This window comes from Ornithorhynchus anatinus, chromosome X2 (genome assembly GCF_004115215.2).
Source record: "Ornithorhynchus anatinus isolate Pmale09 chromosome X2, mOrnAna1.pri.v4, whole genome shotgun sequence".
NCBI classification, from domain to species: Eukaryota; Metazoa; Chordata; class Mammalia; order Monotremata; family Ornithorhynchidae; genus Ornithorhynchus; species Ornithorhynchus anatinus.
The window spans coordinates 27,064,939-27,077,625 of NC_041750.1; positions in this window are offsets into that span (position 1 = coordinate 27,064,939).

Genomic DNA, 12,687 nt, shown 5'->3' on the forward strand with positions numbered 1-12,687 from the left:
ATTCCTTCCCTCCCCAAATCTGACAGACCCCAGATTTCTAAACATTCAGCGCCCTCCACCTCCTTCGTCAATTCTCCCCGATTAACTCCCATCATCCATCACTAACACTTATCAGCTTCTTTATACCCTTCCTTCGCATTTTCAGATATGCATTTTGTTCACTTATCGATCTCGGATACTCCATTTGTAAACGCTTTAAATATCTTTTCCATATAATATCTAATATGGAAACTCTTCTTCTCAAGCGCTTAGTACAGTGGAGTGTAAAAAGCGGGCGCGGCGATAAACAACAGTTACTGTTATTGATATTTCATAATATTGAAATTCCAGCCTTCTCTGAGCACCTGAGCAATTTTGCTCGTGAACACCAAAAGCCGTGAGAGGCGTGAGGAAAAAAATTAAGGAAAAGTAGAAGAGGATTACAAAGAATTATGGTATTGCACTCATGCACGTTAATTATTTCAATTACTGGAAGCTCGAAGTGAAAAGGATTGTGGTTAAAATGTGCCATTCCCCAGTAAATGGGAGGCATGGAAGTATGAGTGTGAAGGGTTGGCTTTATTCAAATCATTTTCATGGAATATAGATGTATGGGTGCTCTATGAAATTCAGTGGAGCGAGTTTGGGATCCATTTCTTTTTTACTGTTGTTGTCGTTGGTATTTGTTAAGCGCTTACTCTGTGCAAAGCACTGTTCTAAGAGCTGGGCGGGATGCATGGTGATCAGGTTGTCCCACGTGGAGCTCACAGTCTTCATCCCCATTTTACAGATGAGGGAACTGAGGCCCAGAGAAGTGAAGTGACTTACCCAAAGTCACACAGCTGACAAGCGGCAGAGCCGGGATCAGAACCCAGGGCCTCTGATTCCCGAGCCCGGGCTCTTTCCACTGAGCCGCGCCGCTTCTCCAGCCGCATTGCTTCTCCATTTCTTCATGTCCCGAGGAGACAACAAGTCCTTGATACCAATTTCACTACTCACAGACATTCTTAAGAAGGCAGGCTGGTGTCCGAGAAGGAGTACCGTATGCCGTCGACTCTTAAAATACCAATGATTTCTCGGCGTTTGATCCTATGGAAGATGAGGTAGTCCAGGCAGCTTCCCAACTGTACAACCCCGAGTTGACTTATGCACGATGTGCCTATCTGTCAGGTGAATTGAGCAATTAGCCAGTTGAAGCGGTCAACCTCACCGGAGAGAAAAATGATCTAATGTCTCTGCCACTGTGAAAGAAATTTACTTCTGTTTAATTTAGTAAGGACATAAATTCAAGGGGGAACGCCCCTGGGCCCGGATATGAGGACCCCAAACCCCTGAGGCATTTTCAAGCCTACAGCTACTCCTTGTGAGCGGGGACTGTGTCCGTTTATTGTTGCGCTGTACTCTCCCAAGCGCTCGGTACAGTGCTCCGCACCCAGTAAAAGCTCGATAAAGACGACTGAACGAGTGAAAAGGCTGAAATCAGATATGAAACGGACGCTCTCTTGGTGCAAAATACTCATCTGAAACGTGTCCGCTATAGTTTCATTTCAGGGATGCTCTTGCCTAATCCCTTCTGACTTCAAGCATGACCCAGATGATAATTTGTCATGAAGAAATGTTGGGGTTATGTCAGAAGGAGGGCTAGGAGAGGCTATTCTTCAAAGAGGTGACCATCCATACACCATAAGCTCCTTGCGGGCCGGGAATCTGTCTACCAATTCTATCGTGATGTATTCTTCCGAGAGCTCTGCACATACTAAGCCCTCCAAAAATATAATTGATTGATTGATTAATGTGGCGGAGGGGGGGTTTAGAAGAGCACCTTTCATCCGTGAATGGAGATTCCCAGGGCTGGGGAAGATCCTAGTTTGAGTGAGACCCTACTTATGGGGAGCCCGCTGCAGAGTGGACACGAGGATTTGTAGAAACGACCAAGTGACAATGTCATTTCCAAGCCGCTCTACTAGAATGGCTTTAAAAATCCCTCTCTGCTTCCTTTCTGTCCTTTTCTCCCTCTTTCTCCATATTGTAACCACTCTTCCATAAGACTCTGGCTAGAGGCAAGATGAATTCAGCGGGGGATTTTCTGCAGATGGGGTATTTATGAAGGGAGCTGGTCCTGGAAAACATCTGTGACTAATGACGACGTAGAAGCCAGTTCAATAGAGAAATCAAGCAGCCTCACCCTGAAAACAGGGATGGGAAATCTGGAAAGTTTCTTACTCCCCTGGTCACTTTGGGGTCCCTAAGCAGCCTTTATCATCTATGATCTTTTGATTTTTCCAAAGCCGTCTCCTTGAACGGCCAACCTTTATTTGGCAAACCGAAATCAGTGAAGTGAACCCTCTCCGGCGAGTTGAATTTTTCTGAACCGGCCTTGGGGGAGACTTGATTCGTCTTCCCGGGAGACAATTGACAATCGCCGGCTTGTGACCGTGTCACGGAGAAGCAGTCTTTAAGACTCTGATGCTCCACATTTGAAAAAGGAAGGTTCTGGGCTGATGCCCGCGTGAGGGATGAGGGGTGTCTGTGGGCATTCACCACGAACTGCTCTGGCAACATTAGAGCCCTCGTTGTTACACGGGGACTGTGCGTTTGTTTAATCTTTTGAAAAGGGCGTGTGTCTTTAAAGTCTGTTCTGGTCATCCGACCCATTTTCATTTTCACTCACTCTACTCAAGCAGCTGCAACGGAGAAACTGTAAACAGGGAGGACGGAAGACACAGGGCTTCACAGACAGTGAGAGAAAACCTCAGGTGACGAGGCCCAGGCTGACCCGTGACCGGGAGACAGTCGCAGAGCAAAGTCAGTCGGGCGAAGGGTCGTCAGAAGCGGGTTGACCATCTTGGGGTTGAGACTTCCTGAAGAAGAAGCAAACAGAGCCTGGTGGAAAGAGTGCAGGAACGGGAGTCGGCGGACCTGGGTTCGAATCCTACTCTGCCGGTTGCCTGGTGGGTCTTCTAGACCGTAAACCGGTCGTGGGCGGAGAATGTGTCTATTAGTTATAGCGTACTCTCCCAAGTGCTTAGTGCAGTTCTCTTTATGTAGTAAGCGCTCAATAAATACAATTAACTGACTGATTGATCTTGAGCAAGTCAGTTCTCTTCTCTGTGCTTCAATTTCCTCATCTGGAAAATGGAGATTCAAAGCCTCCCCTTTTCTTACATTAATTTGCTAGGCACTTACTATATGCCAGGTAGAGAAGGTAGAGAAGTAGCATGGCTTAGAGGATAGAGAATGGGCCTGGGAGTCAAAAGGACCTGGGTTCTAATCCCAGCAATGCCACCTACCTGCTGAGTGACCTTGGGTGAGTCACTTCACTTCTCTGTGCCTCCCTTACCTCGTCTGTGAAATGGGGATTAAGCCTGCGAGCCCCATGAGTCACGTGGACTGTATCCAACCAGATTAGCTTGTATGTACCCCAGCCCTTAGCACAGCGCCGGGCACATATTCAGTGCTTAACAAATACCAAGAAAAAAACACGGTACTAAATGCTGGGGTAGATACAGGCTAGTACAAGATACAAGCTCCCCCGTTGCCTCATGTGGGACAGCGGTGACTGATCCAATAATCCTGTTTCTACCCTATTACTTGGCCCATAAATGCTGAACAACTATCACACAACTGTTCTCATTTACACCCAGAGGGAGAAAGAAAAAATAAACAACACCAGATACCGTGGGTAATAAATGGAAGCGGGAAGCGAGGGGTGATCTTTGTATCCTCGCGATCCGGAAGGGATAAACAGTTCCACATCCATCTTATCAGCCGCAGCGGCCCACGGTGATCGATCCTCCCAGTTGGGATATCCTTTTTGATCCCATGGTTCCCTGTATCTTGCTGATCTCGGCCTCCGTAGAAGCTAATGAAGTCCATTCGAGCCCTCAGCGACTGGTCGGGAATGAAGTGATTTGGGGGACTGGAGGGAGAAGAACATGGAAAACGCTAATGTAAACGTTCCCTTCGATGAGGTACCGGGGGATACAGACTGAGGAGCCTCCCTTCCGAGAGGCAGAGTTTGCCGGAGAACGGAGGGTGTTTCTGCTTTCGCTCGGCAAACCGTCGGTTTATTGCTGTCCCTGAGGTGGTGTTGGTGCTCACAAAAATACACACACACACACACACACATCTTTCTAGAGGATCATGAGGTAAACAAAATCATTTCCAATCAGAGGGTGATTTATATTTTGCTCCCCTGCCTTCATTCCAAACCGCCGGCAAGCTACAGAGAATACCTGGTTATGGCCCTCTCACCCCCAAAACAGTCCTTTTGCACAGTTCCTCCGCTTCCAGCATTAGCTCTATAAGGAAGGCCGTGGAGTCTCAGTGGAATCCCCATTAGAATCCAATTCATCTCCGTTTCCCTCCGTCGGCCATCTGGGATACTACTGGGAGGTAATGGAAATCACTCCGTGCTTTATTAAGGCACGAGGAATGTTGAAATCTCCCCGCTCCTCGATTTTCTCCCTTAGAAACCCAGTTCTTCTCCGCTCCCTTTCTTTCGCTCCTTTTGTTCATCGGCTTTCTACACGATTAGGACTCGTGTAGGGCCCCTGCTCCACGCTGCTCTTCAGGAACTCGAGCCGAAGCCCCAGTCCCCAGCCGGGGGCTGCGGGGAGAGAGTCTGGATGCTTTTCACGGGCCAGAAGTCAGTCAGTCAATCGGAGCGCTTTATTGACCGCTTACTGTGTGCAGAGCACTGATCTAGACAGTGAGGCGAGTACAATAAAAAAATATAACAGGCACATTCCCCGCCAAAACCGCTGCTAAACTCGCTGTGGCGACTACTATTACTGGAAGCAGCATGGCCCGGTGGATAGAGCACGAGCCTGGGAGTCAGAAGGCCACGGGTTCTAATCGCGGCTCCTCCACTTGTCTGCTCCGTGTCCTTGGGCAGGTCACTTCAGTTCTCTGTGCCCGAGTTACCTCAGTGGGGATTAAGACTGTGAGCCCTATGTGGGACAGAGACTGGGTCCGACCCAATTCGCTCGTATCCATCCAGAGTACGGCTTCTGACACACAGTAAGCACTTTACACAAACCACGATTTTGATTATCATTATTATTATCATTAATACACTCCTTGAGGGACCTCCCAAGGGCTTAGCACGGTGCTCCGAACACACCGTTCGATAGATGCCGCTGATCGAATGATGGATTAAGTGAGGATGGGACCCAGGGAAAATTAAATTCGGGAAGGCCTCCTACAGGAGATGGGATTGATGGGGTCTCCGGGCTCAATTCTCCAATTGGTCTCCATGTCTCACAAATCCAGCGGCCGCTAGAGGAGGGAATGGCAATAGTATAGGATGTGCCAGCCCTGAAACTCCTCCTCTCACAGAGACAGACACATACATGTCTTGTAGGGGTCGGGAAATCGCCTCTGTAGATGAGTTGAGAAGGTGTCTCTTTGACGACAAGAGGAATCATGGGATCGTCTTCCTGGCTCTCTTCGCCTAGCTACAGGCCTGTTTTCTGTTTTAACGAGGGCACTTTTTTCGAGGCAGAAGAGAGCACTGCAGATCAGAAAAAGATCACCCTTCTCCGGATCATATTTCTAAAAAGAACCGTTCAGGTCTCATCTCTCCACTCCTCAAAAAGCTCCAGTGGTTGCCTGTCCCCCTCCGCATCGAACAGAAACTCCATCCCTTCGGTCTTAGGGCATCCAATCAGCTCTCCTCCTCCTCCTCCCTCCCTGATTTCCTACTACAACCCAGCCCGCTCGCTCCGCTCCTCCCAAACCAACCTACTCGCTGTACCTTGACCTCGTCTATCTCGTCACCGACCCTTCGCCTACCGTCCTCCTTCCAGCCCGGAACTCCCTCCCCCTTCCGATCTGACAGACCATCACTCTCTCCACCTTCAAAGCCGTATTAAAAAATCACATCTCCTCCAAGAGGCCTTTCCCGACCGAACCCTCGTTCCCCCTGTGTCATCTATCCACTTGGATCTGACCTTTTAAGCATTTGATATTCATCCCCGCCTCAGCCCACAGCACCGATGTACCCATCCATGATGTATCTGAATATCTGTCCCCCCCCCCCCCCGTAAGCTTCCGGTGGGCAGGGAGCACGTCTACCAAGTCTGCGCACAGTAAGCGCTCAATCAGTGCCACTGACGGATCGATCGACTCTCCAGACGAGTCCCCGCAGCCTCCGCTTCTTCCTAAACAGATGTCGGGCACCCTCCAATATTGTTGACTGCAGGAGGATTCAAGCTGACAAGAAGACATTCAGGAGAAATTGTTACGGGAAAACCAGCAGCAGGCTATACCTCCAAATCAGCAGCGAACACACAAAATTTACTTAAGTTATTAGGGAGCCAGCTGGTGCCGTTCAGCGCCTTCTCCCCGTGAAAGGAGAGAAGATTAAGAAAACAAAGAGGCGAGATGAGATGAGTCGAGGCGGCTTCCCCCTTCTGCTTCCGCCGCTCCCGTCTCTTTCTCCATCATGTTCCGACCCTGGATTTCTGGGCCGCGGAAAATCCTGGCGGCGGATGGGCAGACAGCAGGCCGGAGGGAGAGAAAAGACTGTTTTTCGGGGCTTTTCATTTTTTTTCCAATGTGACCTTAGGTATTGATTTATAGCCCTGATGCAGCCTCCAGTGGAAAGGGGATGCTGGTAATTAAGTTAGTATCTGCGCTTTCTAAAATCGCGCTGACTCGCAACAAAGAGAGACCCTTTAATTTGCTCCCAACCCCCGCCGTAGATGTAGACGCAGACACTGACCTTTGAACCTTCTCAGCCTTCCCCGACGGCAGCTGTTATTTTTTCTCTCTCTGTGCCTCGGAGTGTGGATGGACTGTTAAGACGTCCGCGGGCTTGGGCCCCACTTTCTTGACAGTGAAGGGTGAGGCGATCTATGCCCCACAACGTGACTTTTCAGCTCCATCGTTATTTGGGGAGGAAAATGGGGAACAGAGAAGGAAGGTCAGCTGGATCTGGGGTGATGACCTCGGGGTGTATCTGGGGGGTGGGGGTACCGAGGGAGATTTCGTAAGGCGCCAGGCGTAGAAGGATTAAGGAAAGCCTGGATCATTTCATACCTGGGCAAGCCTTGTCCTCGTGGAATCTACAAGAAAGGGAGTCTGTGGGCATTCCGGAGAACCCTGACAGAACCAAGACCGGCAAAGGTAATGGCGATAAAATGGGCCACCTTGAGGTATGCGTGCAGCTATATGCTAATGAACGCAAATTAGCACACCATGTTCAGTGTCCATAAAAAATACTAAATATAGCTAATTAAGGATAGGTACCTCCCTGCGTTCTACGCTTCCTGGCGATCGGAGGGAGACTGTGTATTGAGATCATCACAGCATCCCGGCCCAGGGGATTTATCTAGGGCTGCAACTGAATTTGTTCCCCTACAAAGGCGTGGGGAATGTGTCCACATTTTCCTCTCCCCAGCTGCGGGGTCTTAGATGGTAGTCATTCAGAGACGCAATGAAATGATGACTGTGGTATCTGGTAAGCACCCGCTATGTGCCAGGCACTGTGCTTAGGCCTCGGTTAGCTCCAGTACAATTAGATCTCACCAGTCCCTGTCCTACATGGAGCCCCCAGACTAAAGAAGATGAGGAAACCGAGGGATGGGGAAGCGAAATGATCTGCCTAAGGTCACGCAGTGGGCAAGTGGCGGAGCTAGGATTAGAACCCCTACTGAAAGCTCTCCTCCCTACTAAAAGCTCACCTCCTCCTAGAGGCCTTCCCAGACTAAGCCCCCCTCTTCCTCCGTTCCTCCTCCCCTCCCCATCTCCCCGACTCCCTCCCTCTTCTCTACCCCCCTCCCTGCCCCTCAACACTTGTGTATATATGTGCTTCTTTATTATTCCATCTGTTTTATTCACGATATGTATGGATCTATCATTCTATTCATTTATATCGGTGCCACTGATGTCCGTCTACTTGTTTCGTTGTCTGTCTCCCCCCTTCAAGACTATGAGCCCGCTGTTGGGAAGGGATTGTCTCTGTTGCCGAATTCCACTTTCCTATCGCTTAGTACGGTGCTCGGCACACAGCTCAATAAATACGATTGAATTAACGAATGAATGGACCCAGGGGTAAGGGCTCAATAAATACGATTGAATTAATGAATGAATGGACCCAGGGCTTTCGATTCCCGGTCAGTCAGTCAACTGAGCGCTTACGGTGTGCAGAGCACCCGCTAAGCACTTAGGAGAGTACAGTACTACAAACAGGCAAATTCCCCGCCCACAGAGTTTACAGCGTAGCGGGGAAGAACATGGTCTTTCCACTAGGACGAGTCACTTCTCCTCAGAAGCGACCAATCCATCAACCGTATTTATGGAGCGCTTACTGTGTGCAGAGCAGTAGGTGCTTGGGAGAGGGCAACACAACAATATAACAGATGTATTCCCAGCCCACGATGAGCTAAGAGTCTAAAGGGGAAAGGACAGGTCAAGAGGGCTGGAGCACTGTCAACTGCTTGGGACTATGTAATAACGTTGGTATTTGCTAAGCGCTTACTATGTGCAGAGCACTGTTCTAAGCGCTGGGGTAGACACAGGTGGGGCTCACAGTTTAATCCCCATTTTCCAGATGAGGGAACTGAGGCCCGGAGAAGTGAAGTGACTTGCCCACAGTCACCCGGCTGACGAGTGGCAGAACTGGGATTCGATCCCGTGACCTCTGACTCCAAAGCCCATATCCAGGTTCAGAACGGGAACCCGGATCACTCGCTCTTTGTTAGATTGGACTCTTAGTAGGGTGCCGTGCTCAGTAAACGCGATCGATCGGTCGACCGACTCGGGGAGACTGGCAGTTCTCTGTGGGGTGTATCGCAAGGCACCTTATCCCGCCCAACTACGACAACCCGAGAGACCTTAGCCGAGACTTCTCCCGTCTTGGAGGGGGGGAGCCGAAGCGTCTTGCCGTGTCCCAGAGGGAGGGAGAATTCTGCCGCGTCAAGCGCGTGACTCACAGACGTTAGTGCAGGGCCCGGTTTGAGATTCGCCTTCCGCCTCTCTCCCTCTGACCCCTGACGGGACGCGACCTCGTCGCCGGGACCTCCGCGTACGGCAGCTGGGCCCTGCTCCCCTTCCCCCCGGCCTCCCACCCCCATCTCTGGCCTCGAGCGACAGTGAGCTCACGGAGCACGAGAAGTCGCTTTTGAAAGGGGGTTTGTTTGCCGGCTGGCCCTCAGACACCAAAGCCCTGTTGTGTTACTTAAAATGGTAAATTATGTCTGTTTAAGAAAATGTCAGTGTTTTCCGAAACAGAATCGCAGCACTAGGAGAGGCCTGGCTGTGCAGATTGATATCCAAGTCGCCCGCAAGAGAAATGATACACTCATCATTACGAGCATATTCCCAGGGCTCGGAGGCTACGGGACGAGACCGTTTCGGTTCTTCTAAGTAGCACGATGCTTTCTCCGGAGGAAGATTATCTGAGCCACGCGCTAGCTCGTAAACTGAGATCCACCGAGTCACTATCGCCACCCACCCCACTTACCAACAGTTAAAACTTAAAGGGGGGAAAAAGAACCCTCCGGTAATTAAATTGATTTTTCTCGCCAGAAACACGACTTTCGGGTAATGACTGTCTTGGCTGGCTGAGGGTGTAATTTCCTGGCGATTTGTAATTACACTCGGACAAGGCGCCTGCTCTCTTGAAAATACGGTTTCTAGAGAGAGGAGCGGGGAGCGATTCAGAGCGGGAGGAGGAGTCACAGCCTCCAGTTTCTGGCCAAGATGGTGGCCGGGCTGACCGTTCACCCACTTTTACACTGGATAATCTGATTTTTGGCCAACTGGTTAGTCAATCAGTCAGTGGCATTTAATGAGCACTTACTGTATTCACTGTGCTAAGCGCTTCAGTGAGTCAAGTAGGGAAGGAGCACAGCCTAGTGGTTAGAGCTTGGGCCTGGGAGTCACAATGATCTGGGTTCTAATCCCAGCTCTGCCACTTGTCGGCTGTGTGACTGTGGGCAAGTCACTTAACTTCTCCATGCCTCAGTTCCCTCATCTGTAAAATGGGGATTAAGACCGTGAGCCCCACGTGGGACAACCTGATTCCCCTATGTCTACCCCAGCGCTTAGAACAGTGCTCGGCACATAGTAAGCGCTTAACAAATACCAACATTATTATTATTACTTGTCTGCTGAGTGATCTTGGGCAAGTCACTTCACTTCTCCGTGCCTCAGTTGCCTCATCTGTAAAATGGGGATTAAGGCTGCGAGCCCCAGGTGAAACAGAGACTGTGTCCATCCGGACCTGGCTTGTATCTACCCTAACGCTCAGTACAGGGCCTGGCACATAGTAAGAGCTTAACGAATGCCACACAAACACACACACACACACAAAACAGAGTCGATCCCCTGTCCGGATGCTTTTATGTCTGGTATTTTTACTTCCGGGATCCAGTCTAGCTCTGCTCCGCTGCCGTGTTCTGTGGCTTGGAGGTGACGCCCAGATTCACAAGGACCAGGGAGGAGACCAGAGGCTCCGGAGTGAGGTAGGAGGAGGGGGGAACCTCCCTGGGTCCCAGGGGACTTACCCAGACTCCCATGAAATAGTGCTAGGGCGTAATCAGTCAATGTTTTTTATTGAGCACCTACTGTTTGCAGAGCACTGTACTCAGGTTTGGGAGAGTATAATACGACAGAGTGGTTAGGCACGCTCCCTGCCCACAGGAGGCTTAGGTCTAGTTGCCGTGGGTGTCGGACAGACGTTCGGGAGGACCGTAGCCAGTCATTGCCGTGCGTGTCGGACAGACGTTCGGGTGGACTGTAGCCAGTCATCTTCCGTCGGACCTGGGAAGCCACTGAATGTGAGGAAATGTGATCGAGGAACGCGTCGGTCAGCCGAAACACGAACTGTGAGAATGAAGCAGAAAATTAGAGTTGAGGTGAGGTGGAGGAGAGGCAACGAACCCACCAGATAACTGACCTGAGCTAAACCCTTCAGGGATTCAGGGACAGAAAATAACAGGGGCCCTTTGGGGGCAAAATTTCAAAATCCACCTTAGCCTTTGGTCCTTTTCAGGCAATTCACCCCATGCGGCTACCTACGGTGCACTGGGGAAAAACCGGGTGGTGTGATGCTTTAAGATGAATTGTCGATTGGGAAATGTGAAGGAATTTCAGTTGGTCATTATTTAAATTTAATGGGGAAAAAAAACTTACGGGCCCTGGAGATCCATGCGCTGGGAGAATACATCCCATCACTGGCTCTGGCTCTCCTCGATCTGGGTTCAGGGAAAAAAGCAAAATTTGGTTGGTTCGGGAGACTCAGGATGGTCACTTGGACAAGAGATTCTGGGTTAAGCTGCTTCCGCTTTCTGACAACGAAGAGGCAAAATCTGACATGAGGAGCCAGCTTTGTCCTATTGGATTGTAATAATAATAATAATAATGACGTTGGTATTTGTTAAGTGCTTACTATGTGCCGAGCACCGTTCTAAGCGCTGGGGGAGATACAGGGTCATCGGGTGGTCCCCCGTGAGGCTCACGGTTAATCCCCATTTTACAGATGAGGGAAACGAGGCAGAGAGAAGTTAAGTAATAATAATGTTGGTATCTGTTAAGCGCTTACTATGTGCAGAGCACTGTTCTAAGCGCTGGGGTAGACACAAGGCAATCACGTCGTCCCACGTGGGGCTCACAGTCTTAATCCCCATTTTACAGATGAGGTAACTGAGGCCCAGAGAAGTTAAGCGACTCGCCCACGGTCAGCTGACAAGCGGCAGGGCAGGGATTCGAACCCATGACCTCTGACTCCCAAGCCCGGGCTCTTTCCGCTGAGCCACGCCGCTTCAGGGACTTGTAAAGTCCCTGAGGGCGGGCCCGGGCCCCACGTAACTCCCACCTACCGTTCTCCAAACTCCCACAGTGGTACTCTGTCCCCCGGGGGTCCTCACTTGACACCAAAGGTTGGCTGGTCAACCCGCAGACCTCCAAACCCACAACTCTGAGTGACCTCCAGATTCACATCTTACAGCGGGACGCCTACCTGAACCCTTTCTTACCTGTCTTCGATTTATGGTCGGCAGCCGCTGGAAGGAACGGGAAAGTGCCGAGGTGACTTTCAAGCAACGGGCTTGAACTTTTTCTTTGCGTTTTAGAATCGCCACTTGGCGAATTTCCTCCTCCCTTTGCCAGCAAAGGGAGTTTCTGTTTTTTCCACTAAATGTTGTTTCACCAAACGCCGCTGAGCCGCATCCCCCTCGAAGCTCCAAAGCGAAGCTTCGGCTGCGGGAGGATGAGGGGAAAAAAAAAAAAAGAGAATCGTGTTGATATTTTGTTTTCTCTCTTTCTCCTTTTTTCTTTCAAGGAGAGAAGGAGCTGGGTTTCCGTGAGGGAGGCTGGAACGTATTTGCTGTGAAACACGATGGAATGTTTACTGAGCTATTTTCCACGAGAATCAGAATTTTCCTGCCTCCTGGTCCAGGGTTCCTATCCGCGGAGCTCAGCAAATATGTTACCACAGAGATCGTTGAGCTGACTCGGTGTTCTGCTCCTCTGGGAGGGGAAGACCTTTCGACTGTGACGGGCTCCACTCACCCGAGGTAGTCGGGGAACACTAAGGGGACTGTCGGCTCGGCAGAGGGCGGGGCCCGGGGATAGAGATTTGTTTGGGCCAAAATGTTAATGGGCTGGGAGTGAATGGATGGGCCAGAGCGGGAGAAGAAAGGGGATGAATGTATGTCTGTCGGGGAGTTGGAGCAGCAGAAGCCCCAACTCGGCCAGATG